This window comes from Amblyomma mixtum, chromosome 10 (genome assembly GCF_055824585.1).
Source record: "Amblyomma mixtum isolate Tamu chromosome 10, ASM5582458v1, whole genome shotgun sequence".
Classification (NCBI taxonomy): domain Eukaryota; kingdom Metazoa; phylum Arthropoda; class Arachnida; order Ixodida; family Ixodidae; genus Amblyomma; species Amblyomma mixtum.
In genome coordinates this window covers 94796969-94817143 of record NC_143021.1, presented here as the reverse complement: position 1 = coordinate 94817143, position 20175 = coordinate 94796969, and the positions used below count along the sequence as shown (strand labels likewise).

Below are 20175 nucleotides of genomic sequence, written 5' to 3'. Positions count from 1 at the left end.
GCTCTTCTAGGAGAGTAGAGAACTCGAGACAAGCTTTCTTGCCTCTGTATTGCCTTCATGTACATTTGCGCACGACAACGAATCTGACTCTTGAGGCAGTACTATTTTCTCTCACTGTGTGAATCAGCACTACGTTCTAAATTTAACACTTAACACGGGAAAACAGGCCATATCGAGGTGGTGTGTGTAAGAATAATTTGACCCGAAAGTTACAGACGGCCACTTGTTATTCGGGCCACGGCGGAGCACTCAGCACTGTGCTAATTAATTAAACCCGACGAATGAACGTCATATTTCGCAGAAACCTCGCTTGCATCTAAAAAGTATAGTCACAATGCTGCAGAATCGGGAAGAAAACCGCTACTGGTGACCAAAACCCGGTGCGAGCTCATTGACAACGAATTTCGGACGGCTCACATTAACGCGGTATGCATAAAATGAACAGATGCGTGCAGTTCATTTCAGAACACGCCATAATACTCAAGCGATTCTGAACAAAACGAGTTTTCTCATTCAAGTCACGCGATATTCAACTTGCGATGAAAAAAAAAATGTGCGAAAAAAAAAGTTTCACCACCGGGGATTTGAACCCACGCACCCCCACTGCCTGGCGACTCCCCGGAGCAACGCGTTAGACCACACGGCCACAAAACAACGCGGAGTGATACACTTCTCTTTATTTTTTTCTGTGGACTACTTCCGTAGCCTTCACAGCGTTGCACATGATGTATGAAACGGAGTATAAGAAGTTCAGGTTCGTGATCTTGATTTGGCAGTGGAAGAGCGTTTTTCAGACCTCAGAACTGACGTAACATCCCAGCAACGCAGTGAGCATTTCGAAAACTTGCAGATCAATGGAGGGAAAATCGAAGCTTGGGATCTTTAAGAAGAGCCATGCGTGGCACCGCATTCGTCTGACTTCAGCCGGCTGTACGCACGGTATTCTGTGGCTCCGTCTGGACGCCGGCATAGAAGCATTCTCTTCCGCAAGACCTGTTTTAAGCCCACTGCCCGGCGGCTGAGGCTGACCTCCTCCCTTCTCCCCGTATGGCTCCTGCCCAAGAAAATACCGTGTCACCCCCGAACAGAAGTACGCCGGCGACGAACGCCCCCCTCGTCGTTAAAGGCAAAACAAAAGTTCGTCGGTGGTATAGTGGTTAGCACAGCTGCCTTCCAAGCAGTTGACCCGGGTTCGATTCCCGGCCGACTCAGTTTTTTCCTGTTGCGCTTGTGTTTCGGTCTAGCTGCCCAAAAGTTTCTTTTCCTTTTCAATCCTATGCTTTTCCTATGACATGTTTCCAATGATCCATTCATAGATACGATCTAAACGTTTGTAAACTCCGGCATTTTATTTGATCGCTAAAATTGCTGCTAGTACACTCAGCCTTAGTTAATACTCTGTCGCGCCACTGCACATACAAACGCGCCTAACAAAGCGAGGAGCTGAATTTACTGTTTTCTTTCAGGACAACTATGAGTTAGTGTTGCCTTTCTTGAAGTCGGCTCTCTCATAGGTTGCTTTGCGCTGCGATCATGCAGTGTTAGGAAGTGTAGTTCAAACCTCCCGCTGCTCTATCACTTGAAACATGCTCGTCAGATGGGGCTTCCATGCGCCATTTTTTTTTTTGCTGTTACCACTAAACGGGCCACGCGTTAGAAACTGGGCTCGCATATATATGAAGTGCCCGCGTTTTGTGGCAATCAGACTGACTTTGCGCACGGATTGAAGTTAACTTCTAATCCACAGCTCGAGGAGATGGCAGTTTAACACCCTGGATGTTTCTCTGCGTGTAATGCCCCGGCCAACGTAACGCAACGGTTGCAGGTTGCAGCTATAACTTTTCAAAGTTCCCGCTACTATTTTGACACCACACGTCCTCGAGCAATCAGCGATATTTATCACGAATCGTTGCAGACATTTCTGCGATGTGACTTTTCTTGCTATCGTATTTATACACCGCAGATTCTACATGTTAATACACATCGCAATTGTACACAGCGCACAGTGCAGTTGATTTCATCAATGGCAAAGTGTAAGTCTGAATACTACTTCTGGCAATGTTTTTATATGGCACAAGACTAACAACCAATCAATTCGCTGCATTTCTAGTCTTCTTTCATTGAATGAAATATTTAAAAAATCCGCAAAAATTTGCACCCCATTGCTGCCGCGGTAACTCCATGGCGTAAGGCACCCACATCTGCGAGTACAGCAGAGAGCACAAAGAAAACTACTCATTACACAAAGATGAAAAAGCACTGGGCAGCATCGAAGAATGCTCTCTACTAACACTACAGATAGTGACAACACGCACAAACAACCACTAACAATTTCTGCAGCGGCTCTTATTGGGTCCTTCCTTCTCTTGCATCCTGCGGAAAAGACGATGAGAAACATTTTACCGTTCTCTGCTTACGCAGCCCCACATTCGTGTTATGTATTTTAGAAAGGAGTCAGTGAGCTGCAGGTTTACATTCAAAAAAGGAAGCTGTCTCTTTCAAGCTATTTATCAACTTTTGTGGCCCAAGCATTTTTTAGAGCCCGCAACTTTTCATGCTGGCCTACAGGTAAACAGTTATCACACAGTGATGAGGTTCACACGACTCAGCCTCAAACCTATCAGGAGTATAAGGCTATCAGAATATAAAGAAGGCCTAAATGCCAGCTTGGTCACCATAAGTAAACACCAGAGAACAGCACGCATTATTCATTATCAAAGCATAAAGCTCTAATATGTTTATAAACATCCTAACAAGAAAAATATCATTGTCTATTAACCAGTTCTGAAGTAGCAGGACTTTCAGTCGCCGATAATCAAAATACCCACTCGCTAGTAACGAAGACAAGTTAAAAACGAGAGAGCAACACAATGACATCAGATGGAGAACAGCGAATAGCCAATGAACTCTAACTGTAGCGAATGTTGCAAAGCTCATTGTAATTGCCCCAATGCCACTACTGATCACCGCTTATCAACGGTGAAAACATTGCGAAGAGCATGACCTGCATAACGAGGACTGTTTTATTCATGATAAAAGTGAGCGACGGTTTGCAACTACTGTGGAACTGCTCACGAACACACAAGGGTAAATCAGAGGTACTGTCCTGTGATGCGAGAAGCCATCTTATGTTTAATGGCAAAACACTCCCAAAATTCTGCAAGTGGCACAGTAAGCGGAAAACTCCAACAGCCAAAAGAATACAAAATTTTTTTTACAGCGTCTACATTCCAGAAAGTAATAAATACGCGCGTTCGCCTCATTGCAATAGGTTGCTGCATATCATCAACACGCATGCTGGCGACTATGAAAATAAACTCGGCTGTAAGAGTTTTACGTTTCGTGAAACTGCGAATGTATGGTTGCGCTCTCAAAAACGTATAGTATTTTTAGCAGTTTTCGGTACACGCATCAGTAATGTAGTGTTTTGGACAAAAATACCGGTAAGGAATGCCGTTGGTGTCCATCTTGTAAAAGAGCTAATTTTGCGCATGCGCACTGCATTTCGTTACACCTGCCACACTTCACAGATGCCTCATAACTGCTCAACCAGCTCAACAATTCCCTTTCGTAATCAGGAACTGTTGTACCTGGGAGAAGAAAAGTGCTCACTACGGTCACAAACGAAACACAAAGATGAGAAGTAGAATGGCACGGAAGACTAAGGAGTCCTCGTAAACATGAAAAATAACAATGCGAAAATAATCTGAAGGTCTCCTCTTCAGGTAGGTCCAAGGACGTGATCGGAACTTTGAAATGCTGTGGTTGAATTTCTCCCGATATCGGGCCAGGTGAACTCTGTGGCAAGCCGATGCTGTGGGCCGCACTTGAACGCTCGCCGGAAACGCTGCACCGCTGGAAGAGCGACGTTGCAGATGGCAATCTGGGAGGAGGAAAGGCGAGAGAATAACACAGGGGTTCGTCATAGATATCAAGAACATATCATGAATATGTTATGTGATGCCGCCACTCTGCCAAAATAAGGGATTGTGGATCCGTCAAGCTGTCCAAGGACAGCTTTTTTTCTACAATCCCCCCATCTGTATTTGATGGAAAATAAAGATTTCATTTCATTTCAAAATGTCCACTAAGTACATCTTTCTGAACAACGGTTACCAACCAAAACCAATTTTTACTTTTTACGAAAGGACGCGGGGAAAATCTTGGTCCCGTTTCGGCGAATGCAGAGCGAGCGCTGAAGGCATCCCCGTGCTGTGCGCAGTGCGCTTTAGAGAATGCAAGGTGGTGGAAATTATTCTGCTGCCCTCCACTACAACGCAACTTTCTCTTCCAATTTCTTACGCTCCTTTTCCTCGCTCCTATTTTTTCAGCGCATTAACACTTAGGCTGACATGAAATTTCCGATCTCTCCGTAAACAAAGCCTGTTATTTTGGGTGGCGTGACCATTATGAAGTCACCAAAATTGTATAACCCAGAGTGAGAGCAGTCGGAGAACAGAACAAATTTTGAAATTACCTGATTGGTCATTTGAGAGATGACGTCATCAGGGTCACCTGACCTCAAAGGAAGCAGATAGCTTCGACAAATTTCAATGTTTGAATGATTTGTCGAGAGATCTCATGACCTTGCGACGTCGGCACAACCTGGCCAGCATGGCACGTCGTAGCCTGCCCACGGCTTTGTGAACTACCGATGCCCTGTATCATATGCAAATGGAATCAATTCAAATACAGTCAGTGTAGTTGCCACCTGCCCACCCTGGCGTTTCCCATGAGCCTTACCGCAGCTCGGGGAAAGAAATGCTGCGCGACACGAGAACTGCGAGTTTAGGTGCTTCAAAGGCCACCTGCCGGGGAAGTGGGGGAGCTATGAAAGCCTGCACCACTGCGCCAGTAGTGTTATAAGGACCGCGGATTCACAGCGATCTATGAATGCGATTGAGATAGTTGCTACATCAGTAACACCACCTGATCGCCGCTACGCGAATCATAGTGCGCCGCAAACTTTCAAAATTTGCAAATGAACGCACCCGCGAAAGTACCAAGAAACCGCCAAATATTTCAGAATATTTTAAAACTGCGCGAACAAAAACAAGGACCGAGCAAGAACACAGTAACACACACAAGCGCAGTGTGTTCTTGCTCGGTGCTTGTTTTTGTTCGCGCAGTTTTAAACGATTCAGACCACCAGAAGATACTTTTGAACTATATTTCGAAGGCCAGCCCAGAAGATAGATTAAGGTGAATCAGCGTGAATTAGTTGCTGCATTATGGTGGAGTCGTTAATCAGATTAATGCAATCCCAGATGGTAACTTATGAAAGGTAAGGGAATGATCTAAGAAAGGTGTGACTCATGCATACCATATAAGGACCAAGAAACCGGTTCCTACAGGTTTTAGGCGGGGGAAATCGAGATAACATTAGACACTCCTTTTAAGCATCAGAGCAGGCAATCTAAATGCTCTCGCATTTGCTTTATAACAATGCGGTTAAGACGCCTCACTTAATTCACGGCGCGCATAGTCTCCATCGAGAGCTTCATAGATGTCATGCGTCAGTTGAAGCACTGCACACGAACTCATAGAGGTCCACAGAGAAGCAGAATACACTCGCCTAGCAACCGACCCCAAATTACCACGAATCGCCCGCCTCGTACACACACAGCTGCTGGTAAAACTCCTCCATCGGAAAAACCATGCCACCGTTCACTCTGCCCGCCGCATAGCCCATGCAAAGCTCTCTACAAACGCTGCAGTTCGGAAGTCGACGTCTTATGGTTAAAGCAGCCGGCACAAATGAATACTCGGCAAAGGCAGTCGCTAGAACTAGTTACTCAACCCATTGCCACTCTTCACGGAACACCCACACCACGTATCGTTCGCTCGGCACGGCTCATAGCCCGTGCAAAAGCTCTCCACAAATACTGCAGGTTCTAAGTGAACGCCGTATTGGTGGACGCAGCCTGCACAAGCGAAGACTCGGCAGTGGCAGTCGCTAGAACTACACACTCCAACCCATCGCCACAATTCACGGAACATCCACTGCACCCATCGCTCGACCCGCCTTAGCCCGTGCAAAAGCGCCCCCCAAATACTACAGTTCGGAAGCCGACGCAGTACAGGTGGATGTAGCCTGCTTAAGCGAAGACGCGGCACTTACAGTCATTAACTGCACACTCCAACCCATCGCCACTTTCCGCCTTCATGCCTCCACCACGGAATCCTCCGGAGAAGCAGCACTAGCGCTTGTGCTTACACTAATGCCTGGTGTGTCCTTACCGATTCAAAATCTCCACTCTTTACATTTTGCACGAGAGCGCGTCCGTGAGATCGCATTCCGCAGCCTTAATCTCGCCCCTTTAATGTATCCGCCCCCATGTGGAGCTGATATGGGTGCCTGCTCACTCTGGGAACCAAGGCAACAAAGCGGCCAATGACCACGCCCGAGGTCTTAACCGGGAGGGGGAGATGAAGACAGTTATGTAACCACAGGGAAAGGTGTTGGGGATCATGACCAGAAGGGTCAAGTCCTTACAACAACCAGGTGGGATGCCTATTCAGGCACCCCATTGGTGGTTTCCGCAGCCCGGGCGCGCTGTGTTAAGGCCCTTTAGGCCTCGAGGGCACAGCGGCTGTGCAGGCGCCTCCCAGTCCTCTCAGATGTGGTTTGGGATGGCGGATAGTGATTGGCTCTGCTGGAAGGCCCACACTATGGGGTAGGTCTCAGACAACTCCCCACAGTGGGAGCACCGCCCGTCGAATTGGGGATCGAAATGCTTCAGAGATGCCAGGCACAGCATCGTGTAAACGAGCAGGCGCAGGAGTTCCCGCTCGTTGGCCTTCCTGAACCCTTTGCACGGGCTGGGAAGATTTTGGTGCGTGCATTGATAATAATCGCATATTTATTTAAAAGTGTAAACTAGATTTAAATCGGAGTCCTGGTCAGCATCGGGTCCCTTGGGCATTCTCCGGAGGGAGAGAGCACGGGTGGCGCCTACTGCCTTTTTTCAGTGCAAGCCTTGGTGACCTGGAGCCCAAACGAGAGATCGGTGCGCGGGATCCGACCCTCGGCAACAATTTTAGCAGATGCGATAAACCAGACGAGTAGCCTACACTTGCTCGACGTTTCAACCAGCCCCTCACTATCCGGTGATTATGTATTTGGAGGAGGAGTCAGAGGCTACCAGGGCGATGGCAACCACTTCTACGTCAATTGCTGACTGGGCCTTGAAAGTAAGGGCATTTACTGTTCTGCCCCCGTTGAATATCGCTGTCGTGTGCCGTCCCCTGGGCTCTGGGACCGAGGCGTCCATGTAGAATACTCCTGGTTTGCTCCCAAAGCGACGGTCTAAGGCTTCCGACCACGCCAGGTGCCTGCCCATGTGGTCCTTTTTGGACATGTTGGTGGGGAGGGGTAGCACGTGGAGGGCGCGTCTCCAGTGTACAGGAAGGCAACACCTCTCCTCTGTGAATTAGGTGGGCTGGATGTAATGTCGGGCTAGATGGCGGCGATCGGACCCTGTCTTTGTGAGACGAGTGTATTGGTTGTTTAGGTGGGATTCCTGAAACTCCGTAAAAGTGTTCACCACCCCCAGTTCCATTAGCTGGCTGGTAGAGGTAGAGACCGCGAGGGCCAGCGCTCGTTTCATGATTTTGTTTTCGCATGCGGATGTAGGAAGTCGAATACAAGATTCGACTGGTCACGAATGTCTTCGTCAGCCGCAAGGTGTCTTTGCATCGAAACCCATCGCGCTTGTTGGAAACCCGGTGGACCATGCGGGAAGCCTGGTCCCTCACCTGCGGGAGCTTGGCGAGTGTTGTGTCGCAGCGTCGTTGGTTGTGCGTGAAGAGTCCGACTACTCTAATTCATTTGGATACGTGAACGAGGCTGCTTTGCAAGGAGAGATGGCGAATTAAAAATCGGGCTCTTCTTGGGAGTGCTAGCATTCCTTCAGCGAGCTGACTGAGGCAGATCGCGCCGAGCGCCAGCGATATCCCCCATCCCATTAATTCCTTGACAATTACCACGAAATATTATGGCACCACCTTCAGACCTTCACCCTTCCCTCCTCCTCTTTGCTCTTCCGCATCCAGGCGGGGGCATACACCTCATCCCTTACCCAGTGCACCTACCTCCACACTACACTTACAAACACTAACCCGCATTTGAAGTTTATTTTACCGCAAAGCAAAAATTGATGCATGAGACGTGGTAGGGAAGGTAGGAAAAAAGGTACACATTAGTAGCTTGGCTAGCCCCACCTCCCGATAACTGACAGCGGACGCTTTGACAAAGGTAGGTAGCACAGATGAAGGCAACAAATATCCCGACTGCGAAGTTAGGTTGCAAACAATAGACATCAAATGCAAACAAATCGATTACATAAGAAATTGGAATTAACAGAGAAGTATTGGCAAGCATTATACAAAAAGTGAATGCAAGTGAAGTTTAAAAAGTGAGCGTAATTTCCTGATTGTGAGGTGGTATTTATTTAAAATCTGTGGAATGCTAAACTGAACCATCTGAAATCCATAATTTGTGCGAGATCTTTGAAAATTCCACAGTTCTGTGTGCCGCATTAAGCGCAAATATATGTTACTTTTCAAATTTCCCAATGTTGTGAGGGTATGAGTGCCTTTACGTATTTCCGATTTAAATGTTGACCGTAGCTTAAAGTCATACAGGTTCTGTAATTTCACGATTTTGAGTTTAGTGAATAATGGAGATGAGTGAGCATCACAAGGCTGGTATGAAATCACTTGCAGAGCTTTTTTCAATTATTATTTCTTTATACATTGCCTTCATGCTTCCATTTCCCCAGACAAAATGGCAGTAGCGCAAATGTGATTCAAACAGGGCTACATATATTAGACGGTTTTGGTGGATCGGGAGAAAAAACATACACTTCATTAGCATACCTAAAGCCTTCCACAATTTAGTGCGTAGGTAGTCAGTGTGATGGTCCCAAAGCATAAATTTATTAAATATCATTCCCAGGGATTTAGCATCAGGAGAAGTTTCAATACCAGAGTCATTTATGTGCAGCATCTTATCAAAGGTACGTGGGACAGTTTTTGGACGGAATAAGACAACTTTTATTTTAGAACAATTTATTATAAATGAATTAAAGAGTGACCATGCACTAAGTTTACTCAGAATAATGTTTCAACGCTTTATTATGTCATTAGCGTCTGTTCCTGTTAAAAAGATTCTTGTGTCATCTGCATACATAATATAATTCGCGGTGTTTTTAATGTTTGGAAGATCTTTTATATATATATATAATGAAGAAGAGCAGCCCCAGGGTACTGCCTTGGGGAACGCCACATTTATTATCGCGGACAGTTGATTATTCTCGGTCAACGCAAACGGATTGATACCTTCCTCATAAATAGCTCCTTAACAAATCAGCTGTTATACCTCGAATTTCATAACAAAAGAGTTTTTCTAACATATTAGTGTGATTTATTAGGAAAGGCTTTAGAGAAATCGATAAAAATACCTAGAGTTAGCAGCTTATTCTCAATGATGCGTAGTATTAATTCCTTTTGGTGTAACATAGCTACCTCCGTTGATAAACCAGCTCTGAAGCCATACTCAGCTCAATTAGTAAGGGAATGCCTATCGAGGAAAGTGAGCAGCCTGGAGTGAATGATTTTTTTCCAACGGTTTCCAAAAAAACGGCAAAATAGATATAGGCCTATAGTTATCTAAATTATTTTTGTCACCGCTTTTGAACAAGACTATTACTTTTGCTATCTTCATTTTTCTCTGAATGCCCTGCGGACTCTCCTCCGTGGGCCCTGGAGCCTGCGACCCGTCGGGAAAAGTGGGAGGTCCTACTGCGCTCTGTGGACCCGGCCATGCAGCAGATCGCCACCGGCCGGGTCGCCCACGTTATGAAGCACCATGAACTCAAAACGTATAGAACAGTGGGGTCTTGCGGGGACATCCGTGTCCCAAATCCTTTTTGTCAATAAAGTTATCTCGCTCTCTCCATCGAGAAGTCTTAAAATTTCCTTTTCCCACAACCCTTATTTTGGCAAGGTAGTGGTGGTGAAAAACATTTGTTTGATATTATTTGCATGTGTGAGAAAAGAGGGTGCAAGCCTTAAAGGCCAGCCCCTTAGAAAAGGCTAGGAGATGTCCCAGGTCCGACACACCTGTGCTTCCTTGGGCCCCAGCCATGAGAACGCATTGGCTCTATAAGGTAGAGCAGCCGAACAGGGCAGCCTGGCAGCTTTCTCGGGTAGGTGAAGGGAAAGGGGGTTGGCGGGATCAGAGGAGCAAGCCCACATCATATAGTACGCTTGCGAAGAGGCGCACCCGCAGTGCGGGCCTTCTCCGTTAAAAGCCGGACTGAAATAGTATACTAATTTCGGGCACAGTACTGTATTGGCGTATAAACGCGTCAACGCTTCTGAGTTTTGGTTAGCCCTTTTTCGAGGGGTGAAGAAGGCTGTGTCGGGTTTTGTACAAGTTAGCAATTTCTTTGTATGTAAGGACCTGATGGCGTTCTGGTTCCTCAAGCGGCGGGGGCGGAGGCCATGCCAGACGGTTAAACGCGCGGGCTGAGGCATAGAAGGACTCGCTCCCCTCTAGTCCCGCATGTGCTGGGGCCCAGATGACAAGTGTGTCCGGTCAAACCCGGTACTGGCATCCGTGGAGGATTATCTCGCCGCGCTGAGAAATGCACCCTTATTCTGAATTTCTACAAGCTCCCTGCTGGAGTCAGTGATGATATAACCCTTTAGTCTGGTTCTGCAGTGGCCAGCGCTATGGCGACTTCTGCCTGTGTGATGTTTGAGGCGCGGAAAGTGATTCCCTGGATGTATGTGTTTTGGTGGATGACCGCGGCCGTGTACCGACCCCGTGGTGTAGGCCCGTACCATCTGTGTGGAAGCTTCCGTAACGAGAGCCATAGCGTTCGTTGAGGGCCGCAACACGTGCGGTCCGACGTCCCTGGTGAGGCTCCTTTGTCATGTTTTGTGGCAGTGGTCGAACTTTGAGCGCGTAGCGCCGGTCCGCTCAACTTCGGTTCGCTCCTCTGTTTGAGTATTGTAATCAATGAGCAGGCGATCTAGAAGGCATTTGCCTGCGGACGTTTTTAAGCCTTTGATTACACGTCGTCATGACCCAATTGTAGTGACCACAAAGAGCGAGGTAATTGCTGCGGCTTCTTTTGTGCCACTTTACGCAGCAATCGCTCTTAAATACTCTGTTCTTCTGTAGTGCTGGATGTTGTCACACGGACACCCAAGCGTCCGCTTGGGTTTCGCGCTGATAGAAGCTGTCTGATTAATGGCCAGTGATAAAAAGCCTAGAAGGACAAACTGAACAAACAGACGATGAAGCCGGTAGGTTCTTATAGGCCCGCTTTCCTTACGTCTTTGCTGCCTTCTCCATGAAATGTAGTAATGAGAAGCCCCGTTCCTACATTTTCGAAAAGATTTGCATCGTCTGTGCCTCAAGCGCTATCCACTACCACACTCATGGAAGCATAAACTTCTCCATATGTAACACGCAGAAATCGGAACGCATGTCCTTCGGATTTGCAGGTTCTGAAAGTTTGCGTTTATACAACTTCTGTGCTTGAGTCACGTTCCTAGTTTTCAGTGTCGAACATGGCGTCGCCAGGGGAAACCTTTTCTGACAGTTATATAAAAAGGTCAGGGAGATAATAAAGGCCCTATAAAATGTGGACCTAAAGGTATATTTTTGTTGTGTATAGGCGAGTATATATCGACATGGAGAACACGCAGCTTTGCCTCTGTCAAAACATCCAACACGGCATTCTATAAACCCGTAAGTCTTGTGGCATACAAAGTGTTCTGCACACAGTAAATACAGCGGGTGCTGCTGATAGCCCTCAGCGACTATAAAAAACGCTATTCTCCTGGGACGCGAAGAAGTAGGGAATGTCCCAGAACCAGAACGACAACCCAAGCCGTTCACCGTCGGTCTATAAAAAAGCGTCTGTTAGACGGTCCACCGAAAGACGCTAAGATGTTCACTGGCGTCAAGTGAAAGTGGGCGCACAGTTTTTTAATGGGATAGCTTTTAGGTTGCAGTCTGACCAAAAATTTCCCTGCTGTCTGACATCCCCGATTGTTCGGTACAAGTAACAGGACCTTGTGACGTCACACAGCCTGCCCAACGTGCAGGTGGCAACCTGAGAATGAGAACATCGGAACCAACTGAAATGCACTGTGTATCGGTGGGTGGGTATCACATGTGGACTAAAGTAATTAATGCCAACAGTATCGCAGCCGCAATACGCCGCAATAAGCATAGGTCCTAACGATGCTCATTTCATTAATAGGCGCCAACCACGCGAGCAAACTACTGTTTGGAAGGAGTAAACTAGAATAAATGAGAACAGTCAAACATTAGGATTTAGAGAATGGTTCAGAATCCTACGAAGCCCTAGCAAATGGCTAGCGTAAGTCGTGTAGAATCGTTTTATTTTGTTAGAATGCCCGGGATCATTTATATATATATCCGTGGAAGAGCATACGTAAATTTGGAAAAAAAATTTAGTGCGGCAACCTACGTACAGTGTAAATAACATTTTGAGATTTAGAATATAGCGACAAATGATGGTGTCAGGCTGACAGACGCAACACAGCTGGAATAACAGAAATTCCTCTGGAACCTCCGCATAATACTCGGTGTCGCCCTATTGACTTTGGGGGCCAAGAGGAGCTGTTTTTTATGGCGGCTAAGTTGAGCGGTAGGCATAAAATACTAGACATGAAGAAAACCACATTTTCAAGCTTAGCATGTATAGTTACCGAATGACGATGAACAATAGGACAACGGAAAAGTGTATAGAGGGGACATCAGCTGATTGCATGTAATAAAAAATTATGAATATCGTAGATCAAAACTGCAGGTAAAATATGAATTGGGTGGAGAGCATATTGAGGACAAATGGCTGTCACGCGGAAGAGTTGAAGATCACATCTACACCTACATCTACATCACACCTACAGCATCACATGTACAGCACGACAATGACGATGCGGGTTGGCGTTGCTTATCCCCTACAAATTTCGCTTTAATGTTTAACGAACACTAGGGTCCGCAATGTGACCTCAGCGAAGACGTGAATACTAGGCACAAACCTTCTTCCGAAGCTCGGGGCCTGCCGCTCCATAGTGAGAGGAGCACAACAGGTAGAAGAACAGCTGGTCGAGCGGGAAACCCCAGAAGAACTTCTTCCCGTCCTTCGAGAGGCCAGCGTCGCCGCCAGCGCCGGCGTTGGTCTGAAGGTCGGGCACGTTGCTAGCGGTGAGCGCCGCGTAGCTAGCCGGGTACCCCTCGTGGAACTTCTGGGGACTGGCGTCCGGCAACAGGCCGCTAGCGTTCAACGCTGTCTTTAAGCGCAGTGTGTCCACGTACAGACGCAACGCACCTGAATCGATGGTTTTAGGCGGGTATGGCTGGACACGCAGCGGGAAAAAAATTTCGAGCAACACTAGTTACATTGGCAACAAATCAAGGGGATTCATTCATTCATTCATTCATTCTTATTTTCTCCCAAACATATGGGATCGCAATGGATCACATGCGGCGTAACCTACTTCAATGTTTATGAAGACATTTTGTGAGAACTGGGAGGCGCGAAACGACATTAACTCCAATCTTCAGGGTCATCTGTAGTAACCCATGAAGGAAACGTCACGGGAGATTGCACTATGAATGAATCACGTAACTGAGGGCATATTAGACTTCTAATGAATGAACTTAGCCGAGCCGATTAAACGACCATGCTCCTTGTTTAAAACCTGTTGGTTTATGAGATTTAAAAAGCAATTTTATATGGCTTGCTACGCTTCTGCCGTTTCTCTGTTCAAGTAGGATGCTGGAAATTGCTGGGATGCTTAGAATTCTAAAGCATTGTCTTTTCGTGAGGTCTGTTGAGAAGTTCATTAAATTTTCCTTCATTTCTTATTGCACACAGCCTGATTAATATGCAGTCGTAAGGAAACGCATACACTGGGTTCTCCTTTATTCGCCAAGAATTATTATGGTTTTGTGGCCCATGGCTTTCCCCCTCGCCTATCAATCACAATGTCCTTGACTCAATTGTCCGCACCATCAGAAGAGTATTTATTCTGCTTTTCTGTAGGCGCCACTATCTCATGGTCGACTGATGATGTCATGTGAGAAAGTGGTGACGTCAGTGAGGGGTTTTGGTTTGGTTTGGTTTATTGGAGTTTAACGTCCCAAAGCAACTCAGGCTATGAGTGACGCCGGACAACAGATGCTGGTCCACTCTACCAAGTTTCGTTCCTGATGAGAAATGCTACGCTTTCGTATTAATAACATCTCTGCTCGGATTTCGGTGTCAGAAGATCCCCCGAAATTTTCTGAGCGCTGCATCCCCCACCCTTCTTTTCGGTCTTTTTTCGCCGATGTTATTTACGGAGCGTATCGATACATTAATATGTAAAAACCAGCATAACAGGAGTGGCCGCGGAAGCATTTCAATGGTTGTGGCGCTCTGCTGGTGACCCGAAAGACGCAGGTTGGATCCTGGCCACGGCGGTCGAATTTCGACGGAGGCGAAATTCCAGAGGCCCGTGTACTGTGCGATGTCAGCGCACTTTTCCGCGTCACCGCTCGCCACGTAGAAGAGACATTAAATCGACGCTGTCTACGTAACCATAACGGGTATGCATGATTACGCACGTTGAAGGCAGGCACATTAACTCTTTTAGTTCAGCATATGCGAAGAGACACACAACAATAAGCTCAGCCTAGTGGCGCCATCTACTTTCATGGACGGGAAATATTACTATAAACAAACCGGCGCTCCTCTTAAGCCTAGTAGCGGGCAAAAGCGGGCAACATCTTCACTGTAAATAAGAAATAAAGCGAAGTTATCACTTAATTGTTTTCTCATAGGTGAGGTGAGATCAAGCGAAATATCGGTGCCGCATTTCTGGCCAATGAACGCACAGAAAAAAGGCAGCAGCAGCGACGAATCTAGTCCGAAGTGAGGTGTCCTGCTTCGAAGGGCGCCGCCATGTTTGTCGCCGTGCTAATTTCCGCCCTAGTCAGCGTCAAAGGCGGCCGAATCTGCTTCGCTCGAAGGATTTTTGACAAGTGTGAACGGGCCATTAGCTCTGCCGCGTTAATAAATTATACAAATGTGTTGGTGCAAGGTGGAGCTGTATTTTAGCTTCTCCGCGCGCTAGAGAGGAACACCATCTACAGACCGGCATATGTACCAATTATAAGCACTCAATGATGAATTTTTGCCTCTGTATAAGACATTATTTCCCAGTTTACGCAAAAAGACCAGAAAGGGACCGCAATGATTAAACTCGCCAGCCCCAAAATAATATTTCCATCCATGTCCGCGGATTCTTGGCCGCGCTGAAGTGCCATCCTGCATGCAGGTTTCGTTCCTTCATAACCTGCAGCGCCTCGCAGGGCTAATGGCAACCGAGTTTCCGAGCTAGGTGGTTCCAAGCGTTTCTCCTCGCAATCTCGTGTATGGCTACGTTTTTCACACCGTAAAACAGCGCGCTTACACGGGACGAAGAAAGAAGACACGCACACACACAGCGCTGAACTAACAACTGCATGATTTATTGCATTGCTCGCAATAAATACCGGAAAGGAAAACAAAAAACAACCAAAGGAAGGCGGGGAGATATGCTCCTGTCGCATCATGTCGTCAAAGGTTATTCAAGATATTTAATCTCTTTTCTTGTCAGTGCCATCGATGGAGTGCTAACGCATGACGCGCCTTTCCTGTCTATGATGAATGCTTCATATAGTTCACGTTTGTGCTGATGATTGTACCGCCTCAAAATCTGGCTTCGTCCAAGGTTAGGTGTGCAATGACAGGCAGATACGTGTTTTGCCAGCGTGCTGCCGTATCCCGTGCGGATGTTAGTGGCGTGCTCTCGTAGACGGTCGTTTATGCAGCGTCCACTTTGGCCCACATAAGATGCGCCGCATGACAGCGGTATCTCGTAGATTATCTCCGTGTCACAGTTGGTGAACATTTTTTCATGTTTCTTACTGCACCGCGCTGGTTTTGGGGCATCTTCATTCACCATTCTGCAAAGCATATTTAGCTTTCTGGGTGCGGTTAGGACCAAGTTCACTCCAGCACGCCCTACTATCTTCTTCAACGAGTGGCTGATCCCGTGCAGATACGGCATAACAGCCATCTTCTCTCTTTCTTTGCGTGGCCTCATCGGGAGGCTAGATAGGCGGAGATCCTTCAGGAGCTTGAAGCCGATCCCTGAAATGAGGGCATCCGGGAAACCCGCTTCGCGTAGACGTTTCAGCTGAGATTCCATGCTAGCTTGCTGTCGGTGATGGCACGATCTTTTGAGGGCATTGTTCAAGGCGCCCAAAGCTATTGCTCGTTTGACAAGCTTCGTATGCGCGGACGAGTAAGGCAGAAGGCATTTCTTAGACCTCGGAGCATAGACATAGCTAGACATAGCTATGACATAGACATAGCTAGACATAGCGGAGCATAGACATAGCTAGACATAGACATAGCTAGACATAGCTAGACATAGCTCCGAGGTCTAGACATAGCTAGACCTCGGAGCATAGCTAGACCTCGGAGTGAGGACCATCTGTGTTGGTGCTATGCTCCGAGGTCTAAGAAATGCCTTCTGCCTTACTCGTCCGCGCATACGAAGCTTGTCAAACGAGCAATAGTTTTGGGCGCCTTGAACAATGCCCTCAAAAGATCGTGCCATCACCGACAGCAAGCTAGCATGGAATCTCAGCTGAAACGTCTACGCGAAGCGGGTTTCCCGGATGCCCTCATTTCAGGGATCGGCTTCAAGCTCCTGAAGAATCTCCGCCTATCTAGCCTCCCGATGAGGCTATGCAAAGAAAGAGAGAAGATGGCTGTTATGCCGTATCTGCACGGGATCAGCCACTCGTTGAAGAAGATAGTAGGGCGTGCTGGAGTGAACTTGGTCCTAACCGCACCCAGAAAGCTCAATATGCTTTGCAGAATGGTGAATGAAGATGCCCCAAAACCAGCGCGGTGCAGTAAGAAACATGAAAAAATGTTCACCAACTGTGACACGGAGATAATCTACGAGATACCGCTGTCATGCGGCGCATCTTATGTGGGCCAAAGTGGACGCTGCATAAACGACCGTCTACGAGAGCACGCCACTAACATCGGCACGGGATACGGCAGCACGCTGGCAAAACACGTATCTGCCTGTCATTGCACACCTAACCTTGGACGAAGCCAGATTTTGAGGCGGTACAATCATCAGCACAAACGTGAACTATATGAAGCATTCATCATAGACAGGAAAGGCGCGTCATGCGTTAGCACTCCATCGATGGCACTGACAAGAAAAGAGAATAAATATCTTGAATAACCTTTGACGACATGATGCGACAGGAGGATATCTCCCCGCCTTCCTTTGGTTGTTTTTTTGTTTTCCTTTCCGGTATTTATTGCGAGCAATGCAATAAACCATGCAGTTCTTAGTTCAGCGCTGTGTGTGTGCGTGTCTTCTTTCTTCGTCCCGTGTAAGCGCGCTGTTTTACGGTGTGATCATGTACCAACTGGCCCGGCAACTATCCTTAATGATACGTGTTTATACTAGCTAGAACGTGAGATTGCACTGAAATCCATATTCGCGGGGTGCGCGCACATGCCCACGCGTTCTATTTAAACATTCTATTCTTTTTTATTTGAGATCCATCTGAACTCTGCAATGATCCTGAAGTGCTTTATCCTGATGTGATATTCTTCGTCCACGGCGACCACTACCCCGTGATGTCTTTATAACCTACATGCATTGCTACGTATTTCGTCGCGGCGCAGAAAAAGCAGCAGCCTAATGAGTTCGTTTGGTGAAAACAAGAATGATGACCTTAAGTGCACCTTTTATTTAAGAGACACAAGCGCTCCCTAGCTCCCTTCCGCTCCCCTCCCCCCTCCCCGATCTCTTCTACAGCGACGGAATTGCAAACAGACCCATGAAGCTTCAGGACTGAAGTGTGTGCGTTTGCGGGGCAAAGGGGTGTGAGTGGAAGTTGTGAGAAGCAGACATGGGCACCTCGTCCTGACCTCATGAGAGCTTCACTCATTAAACTGAGGGGGAAGCAGGGCTGTCGAAGAAAAAGCTTTGACGGCGAGGAGGAAGATGCCGGAGATAGTGAGGTCAGGGTGAGGAAGGAAAAAAATGCACAGGTGTGCCACAGTGTTTCTGCCTGTGCTGGACGTTGTTTTTTTCCCGTACAGGGCGCATCTGAATTCCAAAACACGCAGGAACGCGAGGATGACTACGGCAGGAAAACAAGGGAACTAGGCAAGGTAAGTTGCTGGGCGTTGTGTTGTGTCGCTGCCTGTGTCCTTCCTCTTGTCCCGTTCGTTGCGCTGTAGTCATGGAAGAAAGGGAACTAGAACGGTAGTGTACCTAAAGGCAAGTATACGAAACGCCTTCTCAGGATGGTGCAAGATGTCCTCTAGCGGCTCCTACGCAGCTGAGAGCAGACGCAGTTGACTACACTTAGTGACAAGGCACGACTAAGCAACATCGGAACATATCACTAATAAGGAAAAAAATGAATCGAATATTAAGACCGCTCATTGTGAGGGTAAGGGAGGTAGGAGAAAATGAGAGTGATAGCTAGGGAGGACCAGCAAATTTTAGGATTTGTGGGTGATGGAAACAGGGGACCACAGAATTTTGCAAAATTAGGGTGAGGAAAGGTCACTGAGTCAAAGATCAGTGTTAGAAAGAAAAGGTAAAACTAGGGCATTTGCCCACCCTGGAGTAAACTGCCAATAACACAGCGCGCAGGTTAAGTCTTTCTGAACGCTAATCGTGGCCGGTTCGATTAAAAATACAGCCCGCTGTGTTTTCCGGTCCTCCCCTACCGGTTCTCGCTGCACCTGCTATTTCGATTTCGGCTCCTTTTCTTGACTGTCAACCGTCCGTTTTATTTCCGTTTAAGCCTACACCACGTTTTCCTCCCGTTTTGGTTGTTTTTATAGCCGATAAAACCACTACCATTTCTTTCAAGTGGTGCAATGTGTTAGTGCGCGCTTCACCTGCCGTTACGTCCAGAGTCGAGTTTGGTCATTACGGGGAATCTGTCACGGAAGTACCAGAATTTAAACATGCGTAATGCCTTGTTTAATTAAACGCGCGAATGCTTCTCAGGTTCTTTAATATATTTTGCAAATTATGCATTTTGCCGCATTCTGTTCGTCCTGCACGTGTACACGGGCACGTAGTATTGGTCATTCATATTTCCTCCTGTCTGCTATCCTGATATAAAAAAGGCTATACGCGAAGCTTTTTACCAGGCCCACAAGAATGTTTTATTTCCAGTGGATTTTAAGCCAGTGCGACATGACATGACAGGGGTGAGGTAATTAGTGTAGAAAAAAACAGTGTCCACCAGTGCCTCATGCATTCGCTAGCAACGCCTATAAACGGAGGCCCGACCGTCGCCTACTTGGCCCGATCCTTCGGGTGCAAAGCGCCTCCGACCACTTCCGAAACCCCAAGCCGTTTACCACACCCCGTTTCGCTCGCCACTCGCCTGCTCTTGCGCCACAGCCTCCGAGAATTTCTGTCGCTAGTGCTTAATTGAAGTTAGGTATTGGCGTACTCATACTGTGTAAGTATGCGTATATAGCTCTTTTAGTAAACTTTGCCTCGTACTCCTTGAATGAATGTAGAGAGTTGAATTCGTCTGCATGTATTGCAAATAGCGTAATATTTTTTTATGTCTTAAATCGCGGCTCTGTCTTGTTCCCAACGCTGAGCATAAATTGGCCAACCGTGGACGTGAAACACCGCCCTATATTGCCTCGGTTCGTGCAGGCGCCTCGTTTTTTTCCGGAAGAGTGACAAAGTTGTGCATTTTGTTCAGGCAGTGCAGCAGCGCCTAGGAGAATTATGTCGGAAAATATAAAAGCCAAATAAGAAAAGGTGCACAATGGTGCTGGCGAAAACAAGAACATAAATCAGACTAAAAAATTTCGACCATTTGGAAAAACGAAAGGAAAAACGTTTAACAAGAGCGATAAAAAACACTGAAAATAAAAACTGAAACCTTAGCATTATTAGACTAAAATAGTTGCCTTTCGTGGAGAGCGACATTTAAATTAGAATTTCTGTATTCTAAGTGAAGTTGATACCGCTTTGCCTAATAGCATAAGAACACTAGAAATAAAATGTTCCCCT

The 20175-nt window shown here is 47.0% G+C and overlaps 1 non-coding gene and 1 pseudogene across 1 annotated transcript; one reads left to right on the top strand and one right to left on the bottom strand.

Annotated features, from left to right (window-relative positions):
- The first annotated feature begins 1135 nt into the window (after nt 1–1135).
- Nucleotides 1136–1211, top strand: TRNAG-UCC (transfer RNA glycine (anticodon UCC)). The gene has a single exon. It is a non-coding gene; the product is annotated as a tRNA-Gly (tRNA).
- A 2510-nt stretch (nt 1212–3721) lies between these two features.
- Nucleotides 3722–20175, bottom strand: part of LOC149326459 (uncharacterized) — a 38108-nt pseudogene continuing 21654 nt past the window's right edge.